Raw genomic sequence first — 16,868 nt, 5'->3', positions numbered from 1 at the left:
ATTGACATAGGAAGATGGCTCAGTCATTAGAACATTTGCTGTGCAAGCAGCAAGCTTGGGAACCAGAGTTCAAATCCTCAGAACCCACAGCAACGCTGGGTGGGTGTGGTAGCCTCGCACTAATCCTGATACTTGTGAGGCTGAGACAGGGGATCCCTGGAGCATGCTAGACTAGTCATGTCCCAAAACTCTGGGTTCAATGGAAAGAGCCTGCGTCAATAAATAAGGCGGAGAATAATTGAACAAGACTCCAGATGCCAACCTCAGATTTATACACACCCTCACATGCATGTGTACTTGTTTGTATGAGCATGCACTCGCTCACACACGTATACACACACGCGTACACATCATACCACACACATGAACATGAAAAAGAAAAACTGAAAAAAAGGAGGGAGCAATGGATGGAGATCTAGGACCACAATGAGTAATCTGCAAGACGATCAAGGAACGCCTAGGTTTTATTAACATTTTGCTTGTCTGTGAGCTCCTGTCAGGCCAGGCAAATTCCTTAGAAAAAGCAGGGAGGTGAGGAGTGCCCAGTACCAAGGACAAGAATGGACATTCAAATACATCAGAGACAGGGTTGAACCAATGACACCAATTCCATTTTGTGCCGTTGAGTGAGACGTACCTTCCTGAATTATAACATCTACCTCCAGTCCCCAATAAAAGGGAATTCACAGAAAGTTCTGCCAACAGCCATCAAGCCTTTCTCTAGTCTTGCTGAGCAGCTGGACTGGCCAGAGAGGAGAAGGGTGCCCTTGGGTGTTTGGGGGCCTCTGTGGCTAAAGCCTCCAGTGGGCATGTGTCTCTGCCCTTATGAACGAATGAGACTGGAATCACCTGTTAGTTATTAAGTTTTGGTTCACTTCAAAAGGCAGTTGTGCTGGTTCGTTTTAACTCTCAACATAACCCAGAGTCACCTGGAAAAGAGTGCCAACTGAGAAATTGTCCAGATCAGGTTGGCCTGTAGGAATAGAGAGACCATCTCGGTTGTTGTTGGAGATGGGAAACCACGCCGCCACCCCTGATTGCGGGTAGCGCTGTGTCCTGGGCTGGGCCCGAGTGGGTAAGAAGGAAGACTGAGAGCTGAGTATAAGGAGCAAGTGGAGAGCAGGGATGCGCTGTTCCTCTCTGCTCTTGACCCGAGAGGTGATGTGACCAGCTGCTGGAGTTCCTGCCTCAACTTCCCCTCAGGGATGAACTGTAACGGGGAGCTGGAACCCCTTCCTCCCCTAAACTGCTTTTAATTAGGATATTTTATCACAGCACCAGAGGTGAAACTATAGCAGCAGCAAAACATGCGACCCCCTGCGTGGGGCTTCTTTATCACTGGCAATGAAGCACTCCTTATTTGCGCTGTGACCTTGCTGCTCGACTAGCTTTTTCGCCCCCAGGGTCCTCGTTTGAAGTGGGAAGCAGCAGAGTTGGAGAACTTTCTAGCAGTCGTTGACCAGAAAAGTGTCACATTTGCTAGGGGAGGGGACTGTACCCGCCCCAAGTGTCATACTTCCTATGGTGTCGTGATAGAGGAAGGAGCACGTGACAGTTTTAAATGCCCAGTGACCTGGAGAAGAGGGCAGAGGATGCGGTGTGGCTCAAGTGGCAGTGGATCCGTTTTATTAGCGCTTTCTCTAAGAAAGAAGTTTCTTCTGGTGTCGGCGTTAGCAGATGCCCTGCTCTCTTCACAGGGCTTTGGGTATGCAAGCAAGAACCATCCAGATGCAAATAATCAACAAATCCAAATAAATTCTGCTAAGACCGCAAAGTAAATATCAGTTGATAAACTAAATTCAATGTCAGGACCTTTTCTCTCTCCAGATGAGGGAATTCAGTTCTATCAAAGTAAAGCTGGCTCAAGGTCATTCACTGTGTTAGAAGAAATGAGCCCAGGACACAGAATGCCCTAGTTTATCCCATCTTGTCATTCATCCAGTGTCTTAGGGTTTCTACTGCTGCGAAGAGACCCCATGACCACGGCAACTCTTATAAAGGAAAACATTTAATTGCAATTCACTTATAGTTTCAGAGATTCAGTCCATCATCGTCATCATGGTGGGGAACATGGCAACATGGGGACGAAACAGTGCTGGAGAAGGAGCTGAGAGTCCTACATCTTGTAGGCAACAGGAAGTCAATGAAACACTGAGTGATATCCTGAGTATAGGCAACCTCAAAGCCCATCCATCCCTGCAGTGACACACTTCCTCTAACAAGGCCACACCCACTCCAACAAAGCCACACCTCCTGACAGTGCCGCTCTTTATGAGATTATGGGAGCCAACTTACAGTCAAACTACCGTATTCTGTAATAACCATGTCCTGTCTCGACTGCCACATTGTCCTCCATGTTCTGGGGGGTAAAAACAGCAAAGTTTCCTGCTATGCTGGGAAATCCCACGTTTACCTATGTTAACCTTAAGAACACAGGGGATGCAATGGTGGGATGATTCTCCTTGGCACATGAGGATGGAAACTCTGTGTTCACAGCAGCTCAGCATTGTAGAAAGGTGTGTTGGTCACAATCTTAACACTTACAGGTAAACAATCGGACACAGGAAGGCAGAGAACAGATAGAGATTTATTTCTCTGCGATCTGATTAGCTTTTGTAGTTCACCCACAGGCTCTTGAGTCTTCAGCCACATTCATCTGAATGGTAAACAACAGAGACAATGTCGGTGATGTAATATTTCACCTCTGATGCAGAGCACAATGCTGTCTGGGGGGAAGAGAGGCCAAATAACACATGAAAAGTGCCTACGAGTTAGGATGCAGGGCAAGGGACCGTAACCTGGGACTCTAGCCCACGTCCAAAGACTCAGCCATATCAAAGCCTGGAGCGCAACCAGGCAGGATAGCCAGAGCAGCTGGGTGGTCATACACTGTATGCCTGACTGCTGCTTAGACAAATACACAGCTGAAGAGAAGCCAGGAACATCTCCCAGAGAGAAAGCCCCACTTTTGTCTGGCAAAGCCCTGCTGACCCCAGAGGAACACACAATAGGCAATGAAAGCTGGACAGAAGATTGATTCCAACAGGAAACAGAAGGATCCATGCTGGAGCTCAGCTCCAGGAGAGAGCAGCTGGGCTGGGGAGCTCTGCTCTGCTACACGGTACGACGGGCAGCCCAGAGGAACGTGAAGGGGGGGGGGCACAGCTCAGCCATCCCTGTAGACACATCAATGCGATTTAAGTTCATGTGCAACTCTACCAGTGGAAGGCTGGCAGGTGCCTGGCAGAGGACCATAAATGAAAGACAGGAAAACCCTCCTTGACAGGAAGGTCTGGGCTGGAGAGAGAGCTGTCTCAATGCTAGGAGAGCTTGCTGGGCAAGCGTGAGGATGAGAACCCGCATTTGGGTGCCGGTACCCACAGAATGCTGGTTAGAGCCCTGTAACCCCAGCACTGAGGGCTTGGGGGTCAGAGACAGAAGGTTCACTGAGGCTTGCTGGTTACCAGCCTAGCAATTCAATGCGCTCAGTGAGAGAAGCTGCCTGAAGGGAAAATCAGAGCATGGGGCAGGGCATTCGCTGTCCTCCTCTGCGTGTTCACTAGTACGGATGAGCCCACGCCCGCATTAACACGCGCATACAGCACACAAATGCATCACACTTGCAGGCATACACCCCCAAAATTAAAACAAAGAAAATAAAAAAGTAAGGGTGAACAAATTGGGCCTAAAATCTTCACCAAGGGAACTTGCACCGACACTAAGGTCATCCAGAGTCCCAGTAGCAGTTGCCAAGTTCCTGTGACGTTGAACAACGGACAAGGCTAAGGAAGAGAACGGTAAGTGGCGAACACCCACTCACAGGTCAGACCAGAATTCTAGCACTGCGGGACAATACCTTCTTCTGGAAGTCTCTGGGGAGGGGGGCTTCACAGAAATGGGCATTGTGACATCTGCTGTCCCCGCGACAGTGACGACTCCAGTTCTAAGGTCACAGCAGGGATACGAGCATCTGGGGACCAAATCTCAGTCTCTCCTTGTAGCGCCTCCCTCACTTTGCCAGCTCTAATTTTAATAAATGCGCCACGTGCAGTCACGAGACAGCAGTCAGTAAAGCGCTCACTGTGCACACACGAGGGCCCAAGTCCAACCCTGAGAACCCACAGGGAACCTGCGTAGTGGCTCACGTTTGTAACGTCAGTGCTGGGCGGGCAGTCGACCCAAGGCTCACCTGCTGGCCAGACTATTCTACCAGGTAATTGAGAGACCCAAGCAAAACAAAACAAGGTGGGACTAGAGAAATAGCTCAGCAGATAAGAGCACTGGCCGCTCTTCCAGAGGACCCAGATTCTGTGCCCGTCGCCCATAAGAAGGCTCACAGCCATCTGTTACGCCGGTCCCAGGAGATCTGACACCAGCTTCTTACCTCCTCAGCACCAGGCTTGCATGTGACATACATACAGGTAGGACAAACACTCATACACATAAAAATAATAAATCTAAAAAAAATGAGGCAGATGATGGTATCTGAAGAAAGATGCCTAGCGTGGCTCTCTGGCTCCCATATGCACAGCCATACATATGCACATATATTCACATACATGCATGCACGCACACAGGACCACAGATAGACTCTTGTTACTAAAACACAAAATGTAAAAGGGGTTATTTTAAAGCCTAAATGGTCACTATGACATATCTAGAGAAGGACAATGGCCCTGTGTATTGCTCAAAGTGACGGGTAATGCTGAAACTGTTCACACTCGATTGAATTGTCGTTTTTCAGAAGGATATTGGGGTGATAATAAGTATTCTGGATATGGATCCAGAAGATCCGGTCTCAGCTCCAGTGTCTGCTGGGCAGTCTGGTGCTGGTAGCTTCACTTCTCTCTGTGTGCCTTTGCTTCCCCTGTGACACAGTTGCTCAGCTCCTTCCCAGGACTGCTGTGAAGACGGAGAGAGGACTAGGCTGTGGCTCAGTTGATGTAGCACACTCCCAGCATGGAGGAAGCCCTGGGTTTGGTCCCCAGCGGTGCACAATCCAGGTGTGCTGGCACATCCTGCTCTCCTAGCTCTCAAGCAGCAGAAGCAGAGGATCGGAAGCAAGGTGATTCTCAGCAACTTGGGAAGTTCAAGGTCAGTCTGGGACGTTCAAGATCCTCTCAAGCATTTTTTCTCTGATGGTGTGTGTGTGTGCACGTGTGTGTTCAGATCCATGTATGTGCAGAGATCAATATTGGGACTCTTTCTCAATCACTATGCACCCTATCTTTTTAGACAAGACCTCACTGAACTTGGAGTTCACCAATATGACCGGGCTGGGTGGTCAGTGAGCTTCAGGGATCTGCCTGTCTCTCCAGGATTGGGACTGCAGGCACGTGCTGCTCCATCCAGCTCCCCTGCTGCCTCCATGCATGCTGGGAATTGAACTGGTGTCTTCATGCTCTCCTGGCCATCATTTTACTAAGCATCTCCCCAGTTCCCAAAAGAAAAATTTTTATATATAAAGAGTATTTTAAAAGTCCTTTTAAAAGTCAATCTATATTTCTTTCCATGACAGCCTTCCTAGTGAAGTTCTTGAATTCCACATAAAATTAATTTGATTCCTTATGAAAATTTCATCAGATGCTGAGACGCCAGACGGGGCAGGAAAAGCCAGGGTAGCAGCAGAACTCATCCTATTGAAAGGCATCAAGTGGGTGATCCTAACTCAGGGGGAAAATCAGAACTGAATATAAATGCAGAAGGAATGCCATCCACAGGATCGGCCCTGCTGCAAAAACAAAAATATGGGTTTTCCTATGCCAGCGTCTGGGTAGGCACTAAGGGCTGGAGGTGGAGCTGGCTCTGCTTCAGAAATAAAGAGGAAAGGAAGGGGGACACGGTGGCCATCCACACAGTGCCACAGGCATGAAAGTTAAGCTCAAAGGCAGGCGAGGCAGGGAGCTCAGGAAGAACACAAACAGGTTTTATAACCAATCCAAACTCACAGCAGTGAAAACCACATAAAATGCCATCTGGCCTCCTGGATGGACTGGAACATTAGGCAGAAGCAGCCTTCCAATACGCATGTTCTCATTTCTCCACGAGAACAGTGCTTCCCCCTACCCGAATGGCTTGAAAGAGTCGCCCCATCCTGGTCCAGTGTTCGCCCGTGCCAGGACCGTTCTCAGCACCGGAGAGGCAACCAGAAGAATACAGGACACCTGCTTAGTCCTGGATGCCTCTGGCTGTGACCCCAGCCGATACCATGGGGGCCTCCGCTGCTCTTGTGAGCACTTCCATTCCCTCTAGTTTCTGAGGTTTTTATATGTACAGCTGACGACGTTCTATTCTATAAACTCATATGAGTGTGTGAGATTAAAGAGATACATGCCATAAAAATCTGCCAACATAACCATACTGCAGCACACGGCCCAGCAGCACTAATACAGTTAATGTTCTTTAACTACCACCATGACACACACAACAGACACGTTGTCTTCCCAACTTGAAACTCCACCCGCTAAATCCTAGCCCCTCAGATCTGATAACCTCTGTTCTATTTTTCCATCTCTACAAATAAGCCTGTCATCTAAGTAGAATCACACGAGTCTTAGTCTTTTGTGTCTGGCTTGTCTTACCAAGGTCTTCAAGGCTCATTCATGCCATAGGTGTCAGAATTTCCTCCTCTTAAAAAAACGAATGGCATTCCTTTGAATGGCCCAATTGCATGCTGTGTGCCCACTCATCCGCCAGCGGACTAGCGAGACTAGATGAAGGCAAGATGGGCCAGTCCACCGGAACTATGGCACTCATGTTCCCAATTCCCCAGCACACCAGAAGTCTGCCACAGTCATGTCCATCCCACCTTCCAGCCGCAGGGTTATGAGTTCAGGAAGAGCAGGAACCATGGCTTCTGTTAACCCTGTACCATTCTCCTTGGGGGGCATGATGCCATAACATGCCAAGGATTCACAATGTTTAATAAAGGAGCAACTTGGGAATAGCGTTCTTCTAAGTCAAAGTATTGTACAACTGCTCAGAGGGTGTCATTTTGAAGATTTACTATTATTGTTACTACTATTATTTCTACGGCTACCACTGTTTGTATTACTACTGTTACTACTACTATCTTTATTTTGAGTCTTATTTTTGAAACCAACATCTATTTAATCAGCCAGCCGAAGAGACAGTGTATAGTGGTAGGAAGACACACACTTGTCACCCCAGTGCATGGGAAGGAAAGGCAAGAGAATAAATTCAAGGCTTGTCTTGGCTACATAGTGAATTTGAGGCCAGCCTACGCAACATGAGACCTATCTTCAAACACACACAAATACACACACACACATAAAAAAAAAAAACAAAAGAATGCACATGGAGAACTCAGACCCTGTCCCTGCTTCATACCTGTTTTGTGACTTTTAAATTACATCACGCATCCTTTCTGAATTTACTTCATTTTTGTTAAGAATGGAAAGTTCCAGAACTGACAGCGCATACAGTGGCATTCACACAATTTAGTCTGTGTAAGCCAGTTGTCTGCTCCCTTGTATACGTACAGAGTACACGTTACTCTGAAGTTCCTGGAAGACAAAGCAAGTGTGAATTCACTACACAGCACTTGTAAGCCATGTGCAGAGCGACTATAAAGTCACATGGCATGCAGTCCACACAAACAATATTTGCTGAGTCTATTGAGCTCCTCGGGAAAGTCATAGGTACAAGGGATGGAATTCTATACAAGATTCTAAAGAAGTTTCTAAAGAAGGCGAAGTGGAAGCCAAAGGCCGGACCAGGAAGGGCAAGGCTGCCCATGCTAAACAAGCACTTGTCCCTGACAGAACGACATTCAAGACTGCAAGCACAGGTTCCCATGGTGAAGTGTTCCCAGGAAGGCCCTCCAGTCAGAAGACCCTGGGACCCACGCAGTACAAAGCCACAAAGATACTTCTGGCCACGAGTTCCTGTGAACCTGGCTCAGACTCTAAGCACGCCCCTGAGCGGTTCTGTAGCGGGTGATGTACACACGGTTCTGTCATGTTGTGAGAGAGCTTGGGAGCTGTTAATAAAGCTTGTCAACTTCAGAGGCTGGAGACACTTACTCAGTGTGCACGGGATCTGAGTTTGGAGGCCCGGCACCCACAGAAAAGGCAAACAGAGTGGTGGAACACACCTATAATCCCAGCACCGGTGGCTCCTCAGACTCACTGACTGGCCGACCTTCCTTAATCTGTGCTCTGATCCAGCGAGAGACCCTGTCTCGGAGTGACTGAGGAGGACACCTGATCCTGACTTCTGGCCTCCACATACATGCACTACACACATAATCACACCCATTAAACACATAAAATGTTCTCACTGCGAAAGCAATCCCTTAACACGGGATTTCTGAGAAGAGAACATCTGTAATGTGCGCCCCTGGCTCCTGGAAACATCCTGTATATAACATACAAACCGCCGCAGAACCCTGGTCCTCTGAACTTCAGCTGCATTTCCCAGCCCAGGGCAGAGAGTAGTAGGGAGGGGCCCAACAGCTTCTTCCCCAAAGTCATAGAAAGGTCCCACCTGCAAACAAAGCCCAACCCAAGGACTCAGTGCACGTGTCTTAGGCCAGTAAAAGCCAAACTCTGTGCATTTGAATATCTACATGGGGGTGAAAATCATTCCAGACACAGGGTACAAAGATTAGTCACAGAAAAAAACAGTCTTTGCACACATTTCATCTTGGGCAAAGCTATTCCAGGCAGATCTAAACCTTCAAGACAGTTCCATGTTCTCTGAGGCCGTCCAGCCAGTCAATGTATTTTCGTGGTGAAATTAAAGTCAGAGTCTCAGACAAAACTAGATGGAACTGTCTTCCTGCCTGCACTTAGAGAGGGCTGGCCCAGTGCCTCTGCAGGTAAAGAGGGTTACCACCATGCATGACTTGAGTTTGGTCCCGGAGACCCACAGGGTGGGAAGAAGAAAACAGACACTGGCGAGCTGTCCCCTGCACATGCCACGCACTAAACAAACAAACAAAGACGCTTAAAGAATATAGAATATATTCTTTTATGACTTACAGTCACAGATAAACAGTGTTTCCACAAACAATTAAAAAAAACACAAAATAGGATCATGTCTAATATCCACATTGTCTCTGGGGCTCACTTACTAACCCCTGCTACAGGGTCACTCTGGAGGCCAAGCGCAACATCTGCCGTGTTTCAACATGGATGGAAAATATCGTTGAAAGTGAGAGATGAGACCATGAGGGATGAAGCCAGTGATTTCGTTTTGCTCTTTGGGGAGCCATGGAGCCACGGGTAGAGTTCTCACATCTTCCTTAAGCCTGACCATAAGTGTTTATCACTGAACCGTTTGACTTCATTGCCCCATCCTGGGCCTTTAGCACACAAATGGCCAGTTCATTCAAGCAGTTGTTGGTTTGGTTTTGTTAAAACTCAATTAAGAAGCTGGCCGATGCAACGATTTGTTTTAAGTGTCTAATTAATTCAGAGTTAAAATGTTAAACCAATGGTGTGTAGAAACATCTCCCTAGAATGTATGACACCGCAGTTGATATTTGGAGAGGGATAATTTCCATTCTAAGGCACGGTTTCTAACATGGCTACACTTCAATATTTACATTCTACTTTGGGTTCCCACTCTCTTCAATCTTTCTCCACGAGTTGAAGGAAATAAGAACATGCTTACAAAAATATCCCCATCTTCGGAAACTCACGCCTCCCAGGAACCTACACCCAGCCTCATTACCAACATTTCTTTCAAAAGCTGGCCTCAGCCCTTCATGACTTCACCTCTCCAAGTAAGTCTCTGCTCCCGACTCCAGACGTGGGTGGGCACATCAGAGACAGAGCCGTTAAACACAAGGAGGGGGTCACTGCAGAATTCCGAGGGGGAAGGAAGCTGCCCTGTGCCTTCAAAGAGCACAAGCGCGGTGGTGGGAAAGCAGCTCTGAAAGGAGTTTCAGGTGTAGGCTCTGACGTTCTGTTCTTCCCTGAGTAACAGGGGGGAGAAGGGAGGGGAGGAAGCCGTAACAGATCTTTTCCCTTTATGACCTGGGTTGAAATGAGAGCCTGGAGACTCCGTGGGAGGTTTCCAACACAGACTAACGGCTTCCATTTCTACGGCTCCTTTCTCCGAGAAAACTCCAAGTGTTTTATGAACCTTGCCATAGACTTCCTGTCCACAGCCCCTCAGGATACAAAACAGGGCCGCCATTATGGTCTACGCTCCTGAAGGGAAGAACTCAAAACATTCCAACTGCCTTATTTCTCCAAGGGACTTTGCCCAAGGGAAATCGGAATTCGAACATGAAAAGTCAAAGACTTATTCATTGGGCTGTTTCTAAGAAGACAAGTCAGAAGGAATGAACTACACTGCATGCAAGTTCCTAAGCAGGAAAGTGTGTGTGTGTGTGTGTGTGTGTGTGTGTGTGTGTGTGTGTGTGTGTGTGGAGGGGGGTAGTGTTGCTTTACTGCCAAGGTCTCCCTGTATTCCCTTCCCTTACAAAGAAGTTATCTGCTGGAGGCTGACTTCCATCTGGACAAATATGGATGCTGCCAGGGTTGGACGTTGGTCCTGGGGACTTTGTTTATTTAAGTCAAGAGCAAAGAGCTCATACTAGTCATTTGTTCTCCATACTAGAAGTGTTTACCATGCCAGACTCCAAGCCCATTTGCACCAAACCGCTGTCCCGACTCCTCACTCCAGCAATATAACCTCAGCTCGGTATCCCAGCCCTGCCAGCTCCCCACATTCTGGCACCAATGAAACAGGTCAATCAGGACCTAGACAAAAACATCAACAGCAAAAATAAAGGAGACAAATCAAGTAGAAGACAGAGAGAAAACAAGATTTTTCTCAGCCTTAGGGACAAGATCATAAAAGATTAAAAAAGCACTCTCATAAAAGCCTTGAGTCTAAAGCCCTCGAAATTACATTTCTCAGATTTGATTATATTATGTTGGTGGCACAGTTATTAAACATTGAAGATAACGACTCCATTCTGCCAGTAACCTAATATTGAACACGATTGAGAAGCAGGTCCAGGCTTTCAAGGAACCCCAGATGTTGAAATTCAGGAGCCCGCCAGTATCTGGGTAAGCTTGACCCACTGTGTTAACAAACTGTTGGCCAGAAAGGGATGTGAACACCACATTAGGAAGAAGCTGGTCAGGGACCACACTGCCTTCGTGGCCCTCTGAGGATTGAGGGTGGCCGTGGGAAGGAAGACAGCTCTGCAGACATGAACCTGGCTGGCTCCACACACCTGATCTACCAGTCATTCCCAAGCAGAGCTCGACAAGTGGCCCTTAAAGATGCTCCCAGAACTGAAGCTAAATAGGGTCTCTCTGCTGCACCCTGAACAAACAGGCACCAGAAGTAAAAGATTTCAACAAGTTACACTTTTGAAAGCAACACCCATTGCTGGCGAGTGGGGCGGGCGAGGCAGAGGCTGTAGTGAGTGAGCTGTCTGTGCCTGACCCCAGAAGGAGCCAGCATCTCTCCACCCAAGGGAACTATTTCCAAGGCCTGTCTGGAATTTATGCAACAACACAGAGCACAGAACCCTTCCTTGGCAGGACAGCCTAGGTCAGAAGGTGAGGTGTCCCTCATCTTTGTAGTGGGCACCCTGGGTTCCCCATATTCCATGCGCCCTCAGGCTGAGAAGACCCCGTGGAACACAGGTTCAGAAGGACCAGCACTCTGCACAGATCTCTCTGAACAGATGTCACCAAGCCAGCACTGATGGCTTTAGTGTGACTCTTCTGGGCTCTATTACATTCTCCCTCACACTTCAGAGGAGGGTCGGGTCTTAGTGGCAGAGCCTGGAAGGAATTTCACATCTAGTCTCACCTACCTCCAAATCTATTCTTTACATAGCCAGAAAGATTCTTAAAGGAAATTGGGTCACATCTCCTCTTGGTTTAAAAACCCTTTTCACAGGTCTTTGTTTATCTCTGAGGCGAGAGACTTGGGCCCACCCTGATCTGGATGGCACTGGGTTTACCTTCTTTGAAAGTTTTTTTGGGTTTCTGACTAACTCTGGTAATTTTTTGTTTTCAAACAGCTCAAGCATTCTAGCGCGGTTGCAATCTGCTGAAGATCATGGTTTGGAGATCTGTGTCAACCCCTCTGCAGGGTGATTGGAGCACCTCCCCTCAAGAAACAGAGTCTAGTTCCCTCCCTTTAAATCTAGACCTGTCCTTGTGACTTCTTTAGCTGACAAAATGCAGCAGAAGTGACACGGGGCTAGTGTGAACTTGGGTCAAAAGAGACCATGCATACTTCTGCTTGGATTTTGGAAATCCTGCCCTGACACATCTACAAGTCCAGGTTAGCATTCTAGAAGATATNTATATATTCACATGGAATATAAAGGCGATCACCCATTTGAGGCCAAGTTAGTTCACTTATCCCTCCTCTGCCCTAGAAGCTGATGAGGTTGAAATCAGAAATATGTGGCCGAGTGAGCTATAACTGCTAGCTCAGTCTGCAGAAACAAGACTCATCGTTGATACTTGAAGATAGTGCTAGAGTATTTGTTACACAGCGATGGGTGATTGATGCACCAGGCAAGCAGAGGAGCACAGAAGCGACTAAGGTGTGCAGAAGCCCACCGGTTAACAAGACTCACTACTTGCATTCATCCACCCAGTCCCTCACTCAGGGTTTCACTAAGCTCAGCTAAATGCTGGGCTCTGTATTAGATGCTGGAAATCTAGAAATACAAGGCACAGTCCCTGATTCCAGGTAGAGGAGAATGTAGACAATACACAGGAGATGCTAACATAGAGAGTCTGAGGGACTAAGAAGGGAAGGCAGCCTAAGGGAGTCAGAGGAAGTGGGGTGGGCGAGGCAGTGTGGGAAGGCTTCTCAGAGAAAGGGTGAGACACTTAGGAAAACCAGGAGGCATTTGTCCAGGCAGAGGGTTGTGACCGGCCCTTGCATCTGCACTGCTTGCTGTCCACAGGAGACCAACACTCATGGTTCCCATGACATCTCTTGATGGTTCTCCTTTCTTTGCAGGTCAGGTCTTTCAAATAAACAAAGAAAAACCCAGGGAATAACCCCCAACTCTCCTGCAGAATAACTACCAATTTGGAGCCTATCATGCCATAGAAAATTTTAATTGAATCTTGTCCTCCTTAAAACAACAACGAGAGAGAGAGAGAGAGAGAGAGAGAAGAGAAGAGAAGAGAAGAGAAGAGAAGAGAAGAGAAGAGAAGAGAAGAGAAGAGAAGAGAAGAGAAGAGAAGAGAAGAGAAGCCCATAGATGGGAAAGAGAAGCATGGAAGCTCTCACTATGTAGTTATTCGAGGGGAACAAAGACTTCAAGACTACAGAACCCCATCTGGGCCGCGAAGCCACAATATAAGTTAGCAATTTTCACCCCTGATGTTACATACCACTCCTGATTATGCCAATTAATTAAAGTGGATACATCTGGTCCCTTCTAATTTTCTGCTATCAGGAAAAGAGTAGCTACTAACAAATGTTTATTGGATCATTTTTTTCAAGCCCGTACACTTGCTAAGTAGAAAATCACAATAATAATAATAATAATAATAATAATAATAATAATAATAATCACTGACTAGGGTAATAGAAGGGCTCTACAATGCTTTCTTTTTGTATTCCTACAGCTTGCCAGGAATTTCTTCAATGATAGTTTTCCGCTCCGGGGACAGACGCTGTGCTCTAAGCCCATCCTCCAACCACATCTAAGACTCAAGAGAAAATATCCCATCTCCTTAGACCCTATGGGCAGGCTGATTTGATCAACCAGTAGGCAGTGGCTTAGAAGAAAAGGACACCGGTCCCTCGGCCTGTAAGCCACTGCATCAGTCTCTGTCATGTCACTAGGAGGAAAACAACTGACAGAAACTACTTCAGAGAAGAAAGGTTTATTTTGGCTCTTGTTTCAGAGAATCAGTCCATCACCATGGGGCGGGGGGAGCAGGTGGAGGGGCTCAGTTCACAGCAGCAGCAGCAAGCAGCAGAGGCAACAGAAAAGCAGAAACCAGGGACCTGGGGTAAAATCCTCCAAAGTCCCCTAGTAGTCTGTTCCAGCCACCTTCTAAAGGTTCCAAATTCTTCCACGAGAATGAACTAGCTGAAGTTAAGCATTCTGTATATGAACCTGTGGGGAGCATTTCAAATTCCAACCTCAAGTCACACAGTGGCACACATCTCAACAGGAAGCAAACACAGTCAGAGACCGTTATGTTGGTTTCCTGTGTGATACACATGGGAGGTACAAAAAATACTTGTTGAAATATTTGGATTAATATTTTCTCCCCAATAAAAACTCCCTTCTGACCTCCTGAAACTGAAAAGCTTCTGTAAAGCAAAGGACACGGTCAACAAGACAAAACGGCAGCCTACAGAATGGGAAAAATCTTCACCAAGCCCACATTGGACAGAGGGTTGATCTTCAAAATACACAAAGAACTCAAGAAATTGGTCATCAAAAGAACAAATGATCCAATAGAAAAAAAAATGGAGTACAGACCTAAACAGGGAACTCTCAACAGAGGAATCTAAAATGTCTGAAAGACACTTAAGGAAATGTTCAACATCCTTAGTCATCAGAGAAATGCAAATCAAAACAACTCTGAGATTCCCTCTTACACCTGTAAGAATGGCCAAGATCAAAAACACTGATGACAACTTATGCTGGAGAGGTTGTGGGGAAAAGAGAACACTTCTGCATTGCTGGTGGGAATGCAAGCTGGTACAACCCCTATGGATGTCAGTGTAGCAATTTCTTAGATAATTAGGAAACAACCTTCTTCAAGACCGAGCAAGCAATACCACTTTTGGGTATATATCCAAAGGATGCTCAATCGTACCACAAGGACATGTTCTATGTTCATAGCAGCTTTGTCATAGCCAGACCCTGGAAACAACCCAAATGTTCCTCGATTGAAGAATGGATAAGGAAAATGTGGTATATTTACACAATGGAGTACTACACAGCAGAAAAAAATAACGACATCTTGAAATTTGCAGGCAAATGGATGGAGCTAGAAAACATCATATTGAGTGAGGTAACCCAGACCCAGAAAGACAAATATCATATGTACTCACTCATAAGTGGTTTTTAAACATAAAGCAAAGAAAACCAGCCTACAAATCACAATCCCAGAGAACCTAGACAACAATGAGGATCCTAAGAGAGACATACATGGATCTAATCTACATGGGAAGTAGAAAAAGACAAGAGTAAATTGGGAGCATGGGGACCATGGGAGAGGGCTGAAGGGGATGGGAGGGGAAGAGAGGGAAACAGAGAAAATGTATAGTATAAAAATAGATAAGTAATGTATAAAATAAAAAAGAAAATAATGACAAACATTTACCCCAATTAATATTAAAATATTGGAGTAAATCAAATAAATAGTTTGTCTTTGTACTTAATTTATTTTTCTAAATTAAAATAATTTAATTTTGTAATTTTGAAGAAATATCTATGATACATCTTCAAAATTCAAAGGAAAAATATTATATATATTTCATGTGTATTTTATGTATTATATATAATCAATGTATAATCAATGTGACATATGTTTTATCTGTTTTCAGAACTTGTAACTAAAAATACAAAAAGAAGTCTCACTTAATACATACTGTCATGTATAATATCTCATTATTAAATAACAAAACACTGCCATTTCCAGGTTGTATCTATATTCCGGTGTCTCAAAAAAGATCTCTGGTCATTGAAGACTATGTATACCATGTTAGTCACATGAGGCTTTAATAGAGTTAAAAATTTTTCTTTTAGGTAGTGTGGTTTTAATTGTGATGTCATGGAACAACGAATTACATGTTCATTTTTATCCTGGTGGAACAAATCGAGCATGATGACAGGTTATGAAAAATATATATAGTGCATGCATTAGAGTCTCCACAAATAGCCATACATGATTATCTTGCTAGTTAATAAACTTACTATACTGTGTACTTGATCACTATATTAAATTGTATTCTTTCTACTTAGTAAAATAAAAACACTATAAATTTGCAACAAGAAAAAATTCCTCCCTTCTTTAATAACAGAAACCCCAACCCTGACTATTCAGTTTGCATGGCAGTGTGGGTCTTTTGGCAAGGATTCCAGACCTTTGGACTAGTCTTTCAGCTGCCAATTAAAAAAAAAAAAAAAAGAGGAGGTATGAGTGTTTTGTCTGCTTGTATGTGTGTTCACCACAAGTGTGCAAAGGAAAGAAAGGCACTGAATGCCTTGAGACTGGAGTTACAGACATTTGTGAGCCACAATATGTGCCCTGGGAACGGAATCCAGATCCTCTGGAAGGGCAGCAAGTGTTTTTAACCCTGAGCCAGCTCCCCAGCCTCTGCGGCTGCCGGTTTTAGGGAGGCTATAAGTGTAACTCACAGTCTCTGTTTTAACAGGTTTTCCTCTGACCCTGAAAGTAGAAACAGTACATTTAGAATGCATGTGTCCAGAATGTTTCCATCTATCATGTGATAGTCCTACCGGCCCAAAGACTTCCCCCACATACAGACACACGGAAGGGAAAGAAGACTATCTACAACACACAATCCAATGCCTTATACGCGGGCACTCCCTTTTCCAACCAAAGGGGCTCAGTGCTCTCCAGTGTCAGCTATGATTTCCGATTAGGGGTACATTCTAGAGGCACTGAGAACATTTCATTACTGGGATGCTAGATTATCCTCAGCCCGTGTGGACTGTCCATTTTCCCATCTCCTGCTGGCTGCTAAGGAGATTAGAAAGAAGCTGGGTCCCTGTCCTAAGGGGTTAATCATTTCACACTGCTCACTCGGTGCAGAAGTCATATTATGCTGTGTGTGAAATCACATTTAGTTGCTGTGAAAATGATTATGACACTTGGAGTAGAATATTATGGCTTCAGGTGGGAAAATACGTA

General features: G+C 45.7%; 1 protein-coding gene across 1 annotated transcript in view; it reads right to left on the bottom strand.

Annotated features, from left to right (window-relative positions):
- The window catches only part of Kif26b (kinesin family member 26B), a 405,174-nt gene that overhangs the window by 301,904 nt on the left and 86,402 nt on the right, over positions 1–16,868 (bottom strand). The gene's annotated exons all lie outside the window — the stretch shown is intronic.

The sequence above is a fragment of the Alexandromys fortis genome, unplaced genomic scaffold, assembly GCF_014885135.2.
Source record: "Alexandromys fortis isolate MF-2015 unplaced genomic scaffold, M_Fortis_MF-2015_v1.1 scaffold_51, whole genome shotgun sequence".
NCBI lineage: Eukaryota > Metazoa > Chordata > Mammalia > Rodentia > Cricetidae > Alexandromys > Alexandromys fortis.
Note: the sequence above shows the minus strand (reverse complement) of the source record. Positions and strands in the feature narration are given on the sequence as shown.